Source organism: Dendrobates tinctorius, unplaced genomic scaffold (genome assembly GCF_039654945.1).
Source record: "Dendrobates tinctorius isolate UK_male_01 unplaced genomic scaffold, ASM3965494v1 ptg000171l, whole genome shotgun sequence".
NCBI classification, from domain to species: Eukaryota; Metazoa; Chordata; class Amphibia; order Anura; family Dendrobatidae; genus Dendrobates; species Dendrobates tinctorius.
This window is the reverse complement of record NW_027361838.1, coordinates 3,997,099-4,014,320: the sequence shown is the minus strand read 5'-3', so window position 1 is coordinate 4,014,320 and position 17,222 is coordinate 3,997,099. Positions and strand designations below refer to the sequence as shown.

General features: G+C 42.0%; 1 protein-coding gene across 7 annotated transcripts in view; it reads right to left on the bottom strand.

Moving 5' to 3' along the window:
- TMEM241 (transmembrane protein 241) overlaps positions 1 to 17,222 on the bottom strand; it is a 177,373-nt gene that overhangs the window by 36,094 nt on the left and 124,057 nt on the right. The window lies entirely within an intron of this gene.

Below are 17,222 nucleotides of genomic sequence, written 5' to 3'. Positions count from 1 at the left end.
AGCTTTGAACTCTCAGGTGGTGGCAGAGTGTAAACAACAGTTTGCACAATTCAGGTCAGGTCTCTCATCTCTTAATTCTAGAGTTGACGTAATAACCTAAACTCAGGAGAACAATGTGTCAGCTATACAGGTGTTACAGGACACTGCACACAAGCAGTCCCTGCAATTATACTCACTTCAACAAAACCTCAATAATTTTGAAAACAGAAACAGGAGAAATAATCTCTGCATCAGAGGATTACCAGACTCAGTCAGTACTAAAGAAATCTGATTTGTTCTTTTATCTATTTTCAACAACTTCCTCAGAAGTCCCCCAGGGACCCCAACAGAAATTGATAGAGCACATAGAGCCCTGTGCCCCCAAACCTGGATGAATTTCGCCCCAGGGACATAATTTGGCGTGTTCATTTCTATACCATTAATGAATCCATTCTTCAAGCTGCAAGGAGGAAGGCCAATCTGACATACCAAAACAAATCTATCAGAATTATGCCAGATCTCTCGCGCCATACCCTGGCAAAATGCTCAGCGCTTAAACCCTTGCTGGATGTCCTGTGGAAAAAGGAGATTCTCTTTAAATGGGGTTTCCCCCTCTCGCTGTATGTCCAAAGAGGATCAAAGTCTTTTTTTTTTGCTTTCACTTGAAAATCTACCAACCTTTCTATCCAGCTTGGACTTGCCTAAGGTTGTTATACCCCACTGGCCTACTTTAAGATTTAACTCAGCTGGCCCTGGAGGCAAGGAAGGAACACCTAGTGGTCTTTCCACATATTCATCCGATTCTTCATTTTGTCCAGGCCTACATCCTGGAATGGGGCGCCGAGGAGCAAGTGGCTGTCCTCCTTCCAGGTATCAGGATTCAAGATCCGCTACTTGACTTTGAATCGCCCACGGTAAAATAACATACAAGATCCCCTTTTCTTTTCCATGGAACTTTTGGACTCTGGAGGTTTTAAATTGGACGTAGGGTGCCCATACCATGTTTATAACCCTTCGGTTTAAATCGCCAATTGCTATTATCATTTTTTTTGGATTAAGTGACTTAAGGGGTAACAATATATGATGTTTAGCTTTTAGGGTGGGAGCCTCTGACGTGCCAAATGAGGGCTTGCACACTCCCGGTATGGACTGTTTCCTATATAGTCTTTTTTTGCTTTTCCTATGCTCATGTTTGTTATTTCTTTGGTTAAGATTTTTTCTTCCCTATCCTTTCCCGCACTTTATCTCATTGACCATGAGGACCAGGCAGCTCGGCCATCTTACACAATATTTATAGATGAAGAATTCTCATTATGGTTATGAATGGCGGACCTAAATATTGCTTCTCTGAATGTGAAAGGATTCAACATGCCAGAAAAACACACACAAATCCTTCATCATTTTCACAAGAGAAAGGCACTATTGTATGTTTCCAGGAGACACACTTTAAGATGAACCATGCTCCTACAATTAGACACAAATATTACACCATTTTGGCACTTTGCTCATAACCCTGAATCTCGCTCAAAAGTAGTTGCTATAGCGATTCACAAATCGTTAACGCATCAGGTCATCAACTGTGCAGTAGATAAGGAAGCGAGGTATATAATCTTAAGGCCCCGTTACACGCATCAATGTCCCAGCGATCCCACCAACGATCTGACGTGGATGGGATCGCTGGGACATAGTTAGCTGATCGCTGGTGAGCTGTCACAGACAGACCCACCAGCGATCAGGACCAGCGTGCACGCTGGTTTCCAAGGTAAACAGCGGGTAACTAAGAGCCGCGTGGCTCTTAGATACCTGCTGTTTACATTGGAAACCAGCTCCCAGCGTCGCTGATCTTTGCTCTCCCACTGCCACACGCTGCGATGCGTGCTGGCCAGCGGGAGACCAACGATCAAAAAACGGCCCAGGACGTTCAAGCGTGATCAGCGATACCCGGCAGGGGGGCCGGTCGCTGATACATGTCACACACAGCGATATCGCTGGCGTCACAAAATCAGAGATCTCGCTGTGTGTGATGGGGCCTTTAGTGTTAGTTATCAGTGGCCAGTTATTTACAATCTTAAATGTATACACCCCTAATCAGGATCAGGCCAATTTAACTGATAAGCTAGTAGACAATGCCCTTCCCTTAATCCAGGGTGGGGATCTAAATGTTACTCTTAACCCGGTGTTAGATAACTCTAAAAGTAGATCGCATCTCACTTATGCGGTTATCAAGCGTATCAGGACAGCCTTTTTGCGAATGCAGCTTTATGACATCTGGAGGCTCCAGCACCCATCAGATAGGGATTATAGTTTTTACTCCCATCCGCATGATTCTTATAGTAGGTTAGACTATATCCTCCGCCAACAAAATGCCTTATCTTGGCTTTCAGATTCTAGTATTGGTAACATATTTGGTCAGACCAAGCCCCTGTATGTTGCTCACTAAAAGTACCATCCCTTACCAAAACATCAGGGTCTCGGCGTCTCAATGAGTCGTTATTAGATACATTCTGTGCCTCGCACATACGACTCTCCAGATCTAACTTTATTGTTGATCATGAAACTGATGATATAGCCACCACAATTAAATGAGAAGCCCTCAAGTGTGTACTTAGAGCAGTCTTTATCAAACATGGGTCCCAAATAAAAAAAAGACAGGTCAGGCCATAAAACTAGCTTTACAGAGAGTCACTAATCTGGAGTTAATTCATATAAAGGAACTCTCCACTGCAACCATCAGAGATCTTCTCAAAGCAAGATTAGAAGCTAAAAAATTACTTAATTCTTCATGTAAACGTTTATTTCAGTTTGGTCAGAGTGGGTTCTACGAGTTTGGTAACAAACCGGGAAGAATGTTAGCTAAAGCCCTTAATGCTAAAAAGACCCAAACAAATATTCTCTGTATTAAGAATACTCAAGATAAATAGGTTCATACCCCACCCGAAATTGCAGCTGTCTTCCATTCATATTATTCAAAGCTATATAACTTGCCTACACCTGCCCTATACACGTGAAATTATATTTATACATCAGCCCTCTCCAAAAAAATTGGAGGATGAAACAGTAAAATTCCTGGAACATCCTTTTTCACATCAAGAACTAGAATAAATAATAATACATTTTATTTCTTTAGCGCCGACATATTCCGCAGCACTTTACATTTCAGAGGGGATTTGTACAGACAATAGACATTACAGCATAACAATAAACACATAGATTATAACAAATACCAAGAGGAATGAGGGCCCTGCTCGCAAGCTTACAGTCTATGAGGAAAGAGGTAGACACGAAAGGTGGGTGGTAACAGTTGCCCTGATTGTATGGCCCAGCCATAATGTTAAGTGTGTAACAGTACAGACACAGAGGGCTAATGGATGCATAAAGCATGTGGGAACATGATTCGGGGAACCTAGTTATGGTAATACTTTTGGCTGTGCCACACAGGGATAGATTAGGTTAATGTGTTGAGGCGGTAGGCCAGTCTGAATAAATGCGTTTTCAGAACACGCTTAAAATTGTGGGGATTGGGGACTAATCGTATTGACCTGGGAAGTGTATTCCAAAGAATTGGCACAGCACGTGTAAAGTCTTGGAGACGGGAGTGGGAGGTTCTGATTATTGAGGATGCTAACCTCAGGTCATCAGCAGAATGGAGGGCGTGGGTAGGGTGGTATACTGAAACATGTGAGGAGATGTAGGGTGCTGCTGAGCCATGGAGGGCTTTGTGGGTACGGGTAATAAGTTTATACTGAATTCTGGAGTGGATGGGTAGCCAGTGTAATGACTGGCACAAGGTAGAGGCATCGGTGTAACGACTGGTGAGGAATATGATCCTGGCTGCAGCATTCAAGACAGATTGGAGAGGGGAGAGTTTGGCAAGAGGAAGACCGATTAGAAGAGAGTTACAATAGACGAGACGAGAATGAATAAGAGAAACAGTAAGAGTTTTTGCAGAGTCAAAAGTAAGAAAAGGTGAATTCTAGAGATGTTTTTGAGGTGCAGATGACAAGAGCGAGCCAGTGATCGAATGTGGGGGACGAAGGAAAGCTCGGAGTCAAGTATGACTCCAAGACAGCGGGCATGTTGCTGGGGAGTAATAGTGGAACCACACACAGAAATGGCAATGTCAGGTATAGGTACATTAGTAGAGTAAGGAAACACAAGGAGTTCAGTCTTTGACAGGTTCAGCTTCAGATATAGTGAGGACATGATGTTAGACACAGCGTTTAGACAATCGCGGGTGTTTTCTAGAAAGGCTGGCGTGATGTCAGGAGAAGAAGCGTATAATTGGGTGTCATCAGCATAGAGATGTTACTGGAAACCAAATCTACTGATTTCTTGACCAATAGGGGCAGTGTACAAGGAGAAGAGGAGGGGCCTAGAACCGATCCTTGAGGAACCCCAACAGTAAGGGGAAGGTGAGAGGAGGAGGAGCCAGCAAAAGATACAGTAAAGGAGAGGTCAGAGAGATAGGAGGAGAACCAGGAGAGAACGGTGTCCTTGAGGCCAGTGGAACGGAGCATAGTGAGGAGGAGATGATGATCCACAGTGTCGAATGCTGCAGAGAGATCCAAGAGAATTAGCATGGAGTAATGACCATTTGATTTAGCTGTTAGTAAATCATTAGAGTCTTTAGTGAGGGCAGTTTCAGTAGAGTGTAAAGAGCGGAAACCGGATTGGAGAGGGTCGAGAAGAGAGTTATCAGAGAGATAGCGGATCAGACGGGAGTGGACCAGGCGTTCCAGGAGTTTAGAGATGAAGGGAAGATTGGAGACAGGTCTATAGTTAGCGGCACAGTTTTGGTCGAGGGATGGTTTTTTAAGTATTGGATGTATGATGGCATGCTTAAATGAGGAGGGAAAGATACCAGAAGAGAGAGAGAGGTTAAATATTTTAGTTAGGTGAGGGGTGACAGCAGGGGAAAGGGACTGAAGGAGATGTGACAGAAATGGGTCACTGGTGCAAGTGGTTGGGCAAGAAGATGCAAGGAGCCTGCTTACTTCTTCTGTGACTGGTTCAAAATCAGAGAGTGAGCTAGATGCAGTGGAGGAGGGAGGACAGTGCATCGTATGAGGTGATTGGGAGATAATTTCTTGTTGAATCTGGTCAATTTTTTCTTTGAAGTAATTGGCCAGATCGTCAGCTCGGAGGTCCGTGATTGGGGCCTGTACTCTTGGGTTGAGTAGAGAAAGAAAAGTGTCAAAGAGACGTTTCGGGTTATTGGACAGTGAGGTGATGAGGGTGTTGAAATAGGTTTGTTTGGAGAGGTGAAGAGGTGAACTAGAAGCCTCTGTCCTAGATTTCTCCCTAGCACTAAAATTCCTGGGACTGATGGTTTCGCAGCAGAATTCTATAAAGTATTTTTCGAACACTTGTCTCCGTTAATATTACAATCGTTTAATTCCATATCAGAGTCTACCTTCTTTCATCCCCATTCCACAACAGCATATGTTGCAGTCATTCCCAAGCCGTGGAAAAATCCCACTCATGTAGTAGCTATAGGCCTATATCTTCATTAAATGTAGATTTAAATTTATATGCCAAGCTTTTGGCCAATAGACTTACATCCCACCTCCCTCACTTTATATACCCAGACCAGGTGGGTTTTGTACCAGGAAGAGAGGTCCGAGATAACACTTTGAAAACAATAGATATTATTAATCATGCACACACTCAAAAAAAAAACAAAAAAACTTTAAAGATACTATCGCTTGATGCCAAAAAGGCTTTTGATAGGATCTCACGGTCTTCTCTCTCAAACTCTGAGCCACATCAGTTTGAGCCCTGTATTTACTTAAAAAAATCTTGGCTCTCTACCACTCCCCCTCACACCAGTTAAAAATTAACGGCTCCCTTTTGGCCCCCTTTACTATATGGAATGGTACTAAACAACGTTGCCTCCTCTCCCCAATGTTGTATATCCTGATAATGGAGCATCTTATGGAGGCCATACGTGCTAATACGGATATACGGGGAATCAAAATAGCGGGTTCTGAGTATAAGTATTCTGCATTTGCTGATGACCTGCCAATTTATTTAACTAAGTCACATATCTCACTTCTTTCCCCGATGTCTGAGCTGGAACGTTTTAGTAGTCGGTCCAATTTTAAGATCAATCTCGAAAAATCTGTAGCCATGAATATTTCCTTACCCTTGCAAATGGTGAATGCTCTGAAATCTATTTTTCCATTTAAATGGCCCTCAAATAATCTCATGAACTACTTGGGCACCCTTATTTCGGCAGATTTATCAATATTTGTTTGACTTGAACTTTGGCCAATTTTTATCCATATTGGAAGGAGCTGTGGAGAGTTCTCCTGGCCAAGTTAACATCCTCAAAATTATTGTATTGCCTAGACTTTTGAATTTACTACAAACCATCCCGATATATATCCCATCCTCCTTCTGGATGAGGGTCCAATGTAAATTCAGCCAATTTGTTAGGTCGGCGGGACGCCCAACAATTCGTAGTACCGTTTTGGTGCTTCCAAAAGATTTGGGGGGTATAAGTTTGCCGGACAACCGAAAATACTATCTTGTGTCAGCCCATGCAAAAATCCTAGATATTTTGCACTGTAGGTACGTATGGCCTATGAGTCTTGTCATATATCAGTTTCCACTGTACCATGGACTTGGCTTATTTTGGCCTGAAATAACATCTCTATTCCATTTAGTCTCATGCAAACACTCAAAACTATTCATTACCAGTATAAAGGGAATTCTAATTGACCCATTAGGACCCTTATACCCCAATAACAGTTAACCTAAAATTCCCATCCAGTGTCTCCTCAAGCCTTTTTCTGGGTAGCTCCAAGAGAAACCCCTTGCATCTTTTAACATGTGGCCCCTGAGGGTGTATTGCTTCCTCCCTCAGCTATTGTAGGTGATCGTCCACAGAAAGCGAGATATTCTTTTGAATATATTCAACTAGGGCATTTTTTCTCTACATTTGCCAATCATTTAGAATGGGTGCGCACCCTTTCTTCATTTGAATCCCTATGTATGGCTTCCACTAACCATGTACATGCAATCTCAGATATCTATAAGCTTCTAACTAGTGATCCGTATACGCTTCCCCCATTTGTTATGGGAAAGGGAGCTCCATCAAACCTTTACAAGAGAACAATGTTATACATGCTTCCATCTCTCTCATAAATCTAATATAGCCACTAAAGCTCAGGAAACTAGTTATAAAATAGTATCTAGGTGGTATTTGTTCCTTCTATCTTGCATAAATGGTTCCTGGGAGTATCCAGCTTGTGCTGGCGATGTGGGGCTCATGTGGGTTCGATGTCGCATATATGGTGGGCGGGGCCGGCCTTGGTGGCCATCTGGTAGGAAATGACAAGGGTGTCAATCCCTTACAGCATGGAAACAATTCTACTATTTATATTTCCCATGCCTAAGGATGCTTTCAAGAAATCGTTATTGAGGCACCTTCTTCAGGCCACTAAGGTGGCAATTCGACAACACTAGAAGTCTTTAGACCTGTCTTCGCTAGAGGAATGGTTTGGGGAGGTGGCTAGAGTTCACCGGATGGAATCCCTGATAACTCATACGCAAAAGGCAGCCAACCAAGTGGCTGCAAAATTTTTTCATTGGGAATCCTTCTTACCCTCACTAATATACCAAAATATGTTAAGATAATTTCTACCTTTTCCTTCTATGATATTTGATATGTCGGTATCATAGTACACACTCTGTCTGCCTTAGTGATGTCCTCATGGTCCCTATAAACATTTCTTCCCTTTTCTCTTCTCCTTCTTGTTATTTAGTTTAACAGGTTGTCAATTGTCTTTTGAAAACTAGTGTTGATACTGTATGGAGTTGTTTGTTTTCATGTAATTAATCAAGTCTGTATTTCAGCAGCTAACATGCCATATGGTGTGTTTGTATGAACCTGTTGATATGATTTTTTTTGGGTATTATAAAAACAAAATATTTTGAATGAGAAAAAAGTTACTTGGGTAACTTATTCACTCCCATATCTGGGGTATCGGGATTGGTCCCAGTCAGAGCTGTAGGCGCATATGCGCAGTCACTGTCTAGTTCTAGTTTAAAAAATAAAAAACAAAACATCTCTCCGATTTACGTATAACTAGTGTGAAAAACTAGAGCATCACCGAAAATAACACTAAATATAAAACAATACCTCATCACCTTTATTAAAGATATATTAAAACAAGCTTTAAGTGGTAACAATATACTATTTTGGCTGAATATATTTTTTTTTTAATAAAGTGTCTTTATTGAAGTTTTCTAACAACTTTCAAACGAACATATTGCCCACTTCAGGCAAACACAGAAAATTAACAACAACTGGGAAGGGGGAAGGGGGAAGGGGGGAGGGGGGAGGGGGGGTGGGGGATGGGACATGGAAAGGGAAAGACCAAATTATATTAAAACAAAAATTCCCACTCTAAAGAAAAACCCTAAAAACCATAGTCATCACTGCTGTAATGTCTACAAAGAAAACATCTCCTTTTGGAGCTTCTAGTCGTGCAATTATTATTATTGTTCATGGGATAAACATGGATCATATATCTCGTAATCCTCTTTATTAAATCAAGCCCAATTCATCTCACTAATTCCCTCGACGGGAGCCCTGGATCATCCATCCAGGCAGCCCAAAGCATGGCCGAATATTAGTCATTCATCTAGAAGGTAGTTAGAAAGTATACACTCACCCTATGCCTGGTCTAATATCAACCTGCCTTGCCGCGGAGGTTGTCACCCTACACCTGCACAACGGTGCCTCCGCTCATTCGTCGACTCTCCCTGTTTGACCCTATAACGCCCTGTAAAGGGAGGCAAGGTAAGAAAACAGACAGCAACAATACGTAAAGACATTCTTATAAATTTATCCTGTAATAGGACAAATACGATTAACATCTAATCCCAATAGAATAAATACAGATGTGTAATCCACATACGGCCAGAATCTTTATGGCTCATCTGAAAAGAAAAAGGTAACCCTATAAATGGTCTAATATTGCCCTATCTTGCTGTGGAGGTTGGCACCCTACACCTGCACAATGGCTCCCCCCCTCGGACGTCGACTGTCCCTATCTGACCAGTGGTAAGGCCCTATAGAAGGGAGACAGGATCAGAAAAACAGACATCATCAGACAGTACAAAGAGAAAGATCTCATACTAGTATCCTATAGTGCCCCACTGGATCATTTATAGGGTTACCTGTCTGTTTTCTTACCTTGCCTCCCTTTACATGGCCTTATAGGGTCAAACATTCCTATTTTGACTACTTTCCTGAAAAAGCTTGGTGTGGTTTGTGAAGAGCAAGGAAAAACATTTCATCAGCATATGAAGGAGAGGGAATGATGATACCAAGGTAGATGGAATGTGAACATGATGGGGGGAAACTACTGCTGGATGCTTCACAGAGAAGGTCCGCAGGCCTTCTATCAAGAGAAGCTTTGAAGAGAAAAGGAAAAGGCACAAGAATTTCCAATAGCGTTGCAGAATGAATGTTCAATACATTTTCATATATAATATTATGCACATTTTTAACTACAATAAATATTTTTCTGGTTCATCTCACTTGTACGCAATTTCATGCGCGTTTTGTGCAAAATCCAGACGTGAAGGTTAAAATTATAAGTGTTGTTTGAAATCAAGGCATAAGAAAACATAAGAATCAGTCATTTAGATTTCAAAAAATTTCCATAAACCCATATTTTTCATACCTGTGTTATCACGGTCAACCATCTGCAATCTTTACCAGAAAAGGACAATCAAAAACAGATCACCAGTTATTTGTTACAAATACATGGTTTATCAAACAATACTGGGGCTGAAAAGGTTATTCTCATCTTGTGTTAGGAACAACACACAGCTCGCCAGCCCCCCCATATACCTGATACTTTGGCAAACACTTCTCACAGAGTGAACTTTTTCATTCAGTACCATCATCCTACTGTTTCGTTCACCCTGCTACTGTGACACCTTACGATCTGTGGGTGCTTGTTCTGAAATCTATCCTGTTGTCACTATATTTGTTTAATAAGATAACAGAGCTTCTGAACAAGCATCAGCTCAATTGAGTAGTGATATGGAGAACTCTGAGGGTCAGGGACGGAGTAAAGGGAGAAATTTTATTTTGCAGGACTGATCGCAGCTTGGTCATCAGCTGTGAGGGAGGGGTAGGTGAGCACCTAACTGCTGTATATGCATCAATGGGCAGGAAATACACTTAGGTCCATATATATTTGGACAGAGACAACATTTTTCTAATTTTGGTTCTAGACATTACCACAATGAATTTTAAACAAAACAATTCAGATGCAGTTGAAGCTCAGACTTGAAGCTTTCATTTGAGGGTATCCACATTAAAATTGGATGAAGGGTTTAGGAGTTTCAGCTCCTTAACATATGCCACCCTGTTTTTAAAGGGACCAAAAGTAATTGGACAATTCACTCCAAGGCTATTTCATGGACAGGTGTGGGCAATCCCTTCCTTATGTCATTCTCAAGCAGATAAAAGGCCTGGAGTTGATTTGAGGTGTGGTGCTTGCATTTGGAAGGTTTTGCTGTAAAGGAAACATGCGGTCAAAGGAACTCTCCATGTTTCATCCTTAAGCTGCAAAAACAGAAAAAACCCATCCGAGAAATTGCTACAACATTAGGAGTGGCAAAATCTACAGTTTGGTACATGCTGAGAAAGAAAGCACTAGAGAACTCATCAATGCAAAAAGACCTGGGCACCCACGGAAGACAACAGTGGTGGATGATCGCAAAATAATCTCCATGGTGAAGAGAAACCCCTTCACAACAGCCAACCAAGTGAGCAACACTCTCCAGGAGGTAGGCGTATCAATATCCAAATCTACCATAAAGAGAAGACTGCATGAAAGTAAATACAGAGGGTTCACTGCACGATGCAAGCCACTCATAAGCATCAAGAATAAAAAGGCTAGACTGGACTTTGCAAAAAAAAAATCTAAAAAAGCTAGCACAGTTCTGGAAGAACATTCTTTGGACAGATGAAACCAAGATCAACCTCTACCAGAATGATGGAAAGAGAAAAGTATAGCGAAGGCGTGGTACAGGTCATGATCCAAAGCATACCACATCATCTATAAAACACGGCGGAGGCAGTGTGATGGCTTGGGCATGCATGGCTGCCAGTGGCACTGGGTCAATAGCGTTTATTGATGTGACAGGACAGAAGCAGCTGAATGAATTCTGAGGTATTCAGAGCCATACTGTGTGCTCAGATCCAGCCAAATGCAGCCAAACTGATGGGTCGTCGTTTCATACTACAGATGGACAATGACCCAAAACATAAAGCCAAAGCAACCCAGGAGTTTATTGAAGCAAAGCAGTGGAATATTCTTGAATGGCCAAGTCAGTCACCTGATCTCAACCCAATTGAGCATGCATTTCACTTGTTAAAAACTAAAGTTCAGACCGAATGGCCCACAAACAAACAGCAACTGAAAACCACCGCAGTGAAGGCCTGGCAGAGCATCAAAAAGGAGGAAACACAGCGTCTGGTGAGGTCCATGAGTTCAAGACTTCAGGCAGTCATTGCCAACAAAGGGTTTTCAACCAAGTACTAGAAATTAAAATTTTATTTACAATTATTTAATCTGTTCAATTACTTTTGGTCCCTTTAAAAACAGGGTGGCACATGTTAAGGAGCTGAAACTCCTAAACCCTTCATCCAATTTTAATGTGGATACCCTCAAATGAAAGCTGAAAGTCTGAACTTCAACTGCATCTGAATTGTTTTGTTTAAAATTCATTGTGGTAATGTCTAGAACCAAAATTAGAAAAATGTTGTCTCTGTCCAAATATATATGGACCTAACTAAGTCCTTGGATCACGGGAAACAAATTAGTCTCCTGCAATGTAACTACTGTGAACACTGGGTCAGGCTCTGGTGTTTGATCTCCTTGGCAAAAAGCTGTACAGTATGCAAGATAAAAGCTCTAATAGCATGAGAATGACAGCAGACAGAAAAAGCAGGTTGATTCTAAACTTGCTTATTTTCATGCTAACCATAGCAATTTCATATCAAGAGAATACCCCTTCTATGTATCACTTGGCATACTGGTCGTTTGCAATATGTATGCAATAGGTGTTTCCATATCTGAAGAAGATGCTGCTGGCAAAGTATCTAAAAAGGTTTGTCAAACTTGTATGCTTTTTAATGTATGGTATGTTTGGGCCTTTATTTAGCATTAGTTTGCCAGTTTAGTACTATGATACACAACCAATCAGACAGGAAGACCTTCTTAAGGGTAGTGCACAATAAGTATTTGCAGCAGACATTTCTGCACTACAAAGGTGTCTAGTGGCAGGAAAAATACTGTATAAAATAGGCGCTTTTATATGCATTCTTTCCCCAATCATTTGAATGGGTGAACAAAGAGGCAAAATCGCTGAAAGAATTCACATACTGCAGATTTGAAACAGATTCAAATATGAAAGGAAGAACATAAGAAGCACGTACATGAGATTTCATTCACTTTGCTTGTACAGTAAAATGCTGTTTTTTGTGAAAAATGTAGGGGATTAAAGAAAAAAAAACACAACGTGTGAACAAGCTCAATGTAGTTTTCTGCTTTTCTTGTACCAGTGTCTGTTAGTAAAAGGATATATACTTTTTTTTCATATAGTGGCTAAAAGCCCCATCAGCACACAACTGTAGCTCGATACAAAATAATAGGGTAAGCGATATGATTTTCAGATTTCCTTTAGGCTATGTTCACATTTCTCTCTGACCATTCTCTTAGTCCATGTCTTGCAGAAGTACAAATAGGATTCATGTTAAAGACACATGCATTGCCTAACTGCTGTAAACGGAAAATAATACACTCCATTGATTTCTATGGTGTACGACTGGGTTCCATTTTTTGTCAGTTTTTAAAACTTAAGAAAAAAATGTAGCATGCAGAACTTTTTTTCTTCCATTCACAGAACAGGGAACCCAGACGGACACCATACTGATCAATGGAGTGGCCTCTGTTTCCGTTAACATCATTATTGCAATACATCAGTTTTGCACATGAATTCTGTATGTCTATACCTCTAAACAGAACATATAACCTAAATGCAAATGTGAACTGAATACTACGTATACTGCAAAATGTACAAGTCCTGACAATCCACCACAAGAAGCAATGCAAGGGTTAATTATCTAGTCCCAACTAGCCATCCCACAGAGTGCAGACTTTCTGCTTCTGAAAAAAAAATTACATGTTACTCTTAAATAACAACTCCACCCAGAATAATTCAGAAAGAAAGTGAAGGGCACCATTAGAGAGCAGCCAGGCAAGGAGCACGCGGCAGCACCACGACTAGATCGCATCCACACTTCCCCTTCCTATGACTAACTAGCACTACCCGCACAATACAAACACAAATCTGCTTCATCTGACTCAGCTAGAAATAGAAATGACTGGAAATGCAAAAACAAATGCTTATTTCCTGTATCCCAACAAAAGCTGAAAACACAGCAGACGATGGGTCTGGTCTCTAGGTCAGCCTAAACCTGGGCGGAACAGAAAGACCATGATCCATTCAGTGACCTGCTGATATAGTATCCAGTACAGGATACAGTACCCCCATACTGGATTAACCAAGCAATAGGAGATGAGGGCAATCTGTCAACAAGATGAAACCTCCACTCCCAAAATGCACGCACGTCATTGAATTATAAATCCATTGTCACCTCTATATCTTCCATCTGTTGCTGCATTCCTGATTATTAGCATTTTCATTCATATGCAAGTGAGATGCTCAGTACTCTGGGCGTGACAGAGCACTTCCTAAGTGTCTGCCTTTCAAGGTCATTTCTATATCACCACTAGCCTCCTTAGCTAGATTGATAGCTCACTGGTGGTGTGGTGTCAGACACTAAGCAAGGAAATGAGACCATGAGCCATCAATCAAGGTAGAGAGGCTGGTGCTGGGGTAGGAAATAAGCTCTGGGAGCAGTAGTTCTGTAAGTGCCATGTCACACCCAGAGCACTAAATGCCTCATTTGAATATGAGTGAAAACAACAAAGTGCTCTTTGTGGGACAAAGCACTTAAGGAGCGCCTGCCTCCAGCGCTTTAGCTTGATTGATAGCTCATGGTTTTTTTCCTTTCCTTTCCTTTTTGCTTGATGCCACACAGACACCGAGTTAAGGAGACTAGTGCTAGGCAGGGAAAGGACATTGTGAGGCAGAGGCCTGGGGAAGTGCTCAGTCACACCCAAAGCATTGTCACTCATATGCAAATGAGACACTAATTACTCAGGAATGCTGCAAAAGATGTTGAAGGATTTACATTTCAAGGACCTGCATGCCCATTTATGCTGTCTGCAGGCAGGAGAGGTAAGGTTTGTCTTACTGACAAATTAGCGTTTTTTCCCCCTAGTCACAAAAAACATGCAAACTCTGTAGGCAGATATTAAAATCAGAAAGAGTTAATATAATATACTAGTACAAAGATCAACAAGTATGAGCTTATCATCTAATAAGGCTTATGTACAGGGCTTGTCTTCAGGAGCCAACCCCTTTAGTCATTTAGATATGATCTCTATTTAGGAAAGTCTTAATTTAAGCCAGATAACAATTTTCCAAGATTTATTATTATTTTTTATTAAAGGCATTATTCAGGTTATTCATTAATAGACAATCCCTTTTTGAATTGCCCCAGTACACTGTATAAATATTAAAAAAAAAAAAAAAGTATTTACCTCCCAGACTAGCACCTCTCCTCCGTACCTAGCCCTGTGTCCTCAGCTAGTCTCATGGCATAAACAATGGGCTCAGAGTGGAGGAGCAGCACCAGCCCAGTAGGACAGTATGTATATATATGTATGTGTATATATCCCATATGAATGTGTGTGTGTGTGTGTGTATATCGCCAACCAATCTCGAAGCATCTTTCATTTCACCAGGGCTGTTTAAAAGAAGCTGAGCTGTGATTTGTTGCTATGAGCAACAGTTTTCTCACTCCATGACAACACCTCAGCAGACACTGCCATGGTGGGAGAGATCTAATATCCCCGGGAACATACGCTCCTAGCCATTGTCTGCTCCTAGAAAGGAGCAAAGAGCACATGACAGAAATGAATCCCCCCTCCCTGCCCATATCCCCATCACACACCCTCCATCATTTAGGCACATCTTCCCTCTTAAATGGATACCCGGTATGGAAGTTAGGATGTGGGATATTAGGTGTAATAGTCCGGTGGATCTGGCTGACGGGATGATGTGGGATATTAGGGGTAGTAGTCCGGCGACTGACGGGATGATGTGGGATATTAGTAGTAGTCCGGTGCCTCTTGCTGACGGGATGATGTGGGATATTAGGGGTAGTAGTCCGGCGACTGACGGGATGATGTGGGATATTAGTGATAGTGGTCCGGTGGTTCTGGCTGACGGGATGATGTTGGATATTAGGGGTAGTAGTCCGATGGCTTTGGCTCACTGGATGATGTGGAATATTAGGGGTAGTAGTCCGGTGGCTCTGGCTGACGGGATGATGTGGGATATTAGGGGTAGTAGTCCGGCGACTGACGGGATGATGTGGGATATTAGTGGTAGTGGTCCGGTGGTTCTGGCTGAAGGGATGATGTTGGATATTAGGGGTAGTAGTCCGATGGCTTTGGCTCATTGGATGATGTGGAATATTAGGGGTAATAGTCCGGTGGCTCTGACGGGATGATGTGGGATATTAGGGGTAGTAGTCCGTTGGCTGTGATGGGATGATGTGGAATATTAGTGGTAGTCCGGTGGCTATGACTGACGGGATGATGTGGGATATTAAGGGTAGTAGTCCGGTGGCTTTGATGGGATGATGTGGAATATTAGTGGTAATTGTCCAGTGGCTCTGGCTGACGGGATGATGTGGGATATTAGGGGTAGTAGTCCGGTGGCCCTGGCTGACGGGATGATGTGGAATATTAGGGGTAGTAGTCCGGTGGCCCTGGCTGACGGGATGATGTGGGATATTAGGGGTAGTAGTCCGGTGGCCCTGGCTGACGGGATGATGTGGAATATTAGGGGTAGTAGTCCGGTGGCCCTGGCTGACGGGATGATGTGGAATATTAGGGGTAGTAGTCCAGCGGCTGTGACAGGATGATGTGGGATATTAGTGGTAATTGTCCAGTGGCTCTGGCAGACGGGATGACGTGGGATATTATAGTGAATGTGGCTATGCGGTGTGGGTGGGCCTGTACACACAGAGATATACACATACATACATACATAGACACACACACATACATACACACATACATACATACATACATACATACATACATACATACACACACATTCACACAGTGCCTTGCGAAAGTATTCGGCCCCCTGGAACTTTTTAACCTTTTCCCACATATCATGCTTCAAACAAAAGACACCAAATGTAATTTTTTGGTGAAGAGTCAACAACAAGTGGAACACAATTGTGAAGTTGAACAAAATTTATTGGTTATTTTAAATTTTTGTGGAAAGTCAAAAACTGAAAAGTGGGGCGTGCAATATTATTCGGCCCCTTTAACTTAATACTTTGTTGCGCCACCTTTTGCTGCAAGTCGCTTGGGGTATTTCTCTATCAATTTTGTACATCAAGAGACTGAAATTCTAGCCCATTCTTCCTTGGCAAACAGCTCGAGCTCAGTGAGGTTGGATGGAGATCGTTTGTGAACAGCAGTTTTCAGCTCTTTCCATAGATTCTCAATTTGATTCAGGTCTGGACTTTGACTTGGCCATTCTATCACTTGAATATGTTTATTTGTGAACTATTCCATTGTAGATTTTGCTTTATGTTTGGGATCATTGTCTTGTTGGGAGACAAATCTCCATCCCAGTCTCAGGTCTTTTGCAGACTCCAATAGGTTTTCTTCAAGAATGGTCCTGTATTTGGCTCCATCCATCTTCCCATCAATTTTAACCATCTTCCCTGTCCCTGCTGAAGAAAAGCAGGCCCAAACCATGATTCTGCCACCGCCATGTTTGACAGTGGGGATGGTGTGTTCATAGTGATGAGCTGTGTTGCCTTTGCGCCAAACAGTTCGATTTGGTTTCATCTGACCAGAGCACCTTCTTCCACATGTTTGGTGTGTCTCCCAGGTGGCTTGTTGCAAACTTTAAAGAACACATTTTATGGATTTCTTTGAGAAATGGCTTTCTTCTTGCCACTATTCCAAAATGGCAAGATTTGTGCAGTGTACGACCGATTGTTGTCCTATGGAGAGACTGTCCCACCTCAGATGTAGATCTCTGCAGTTCAT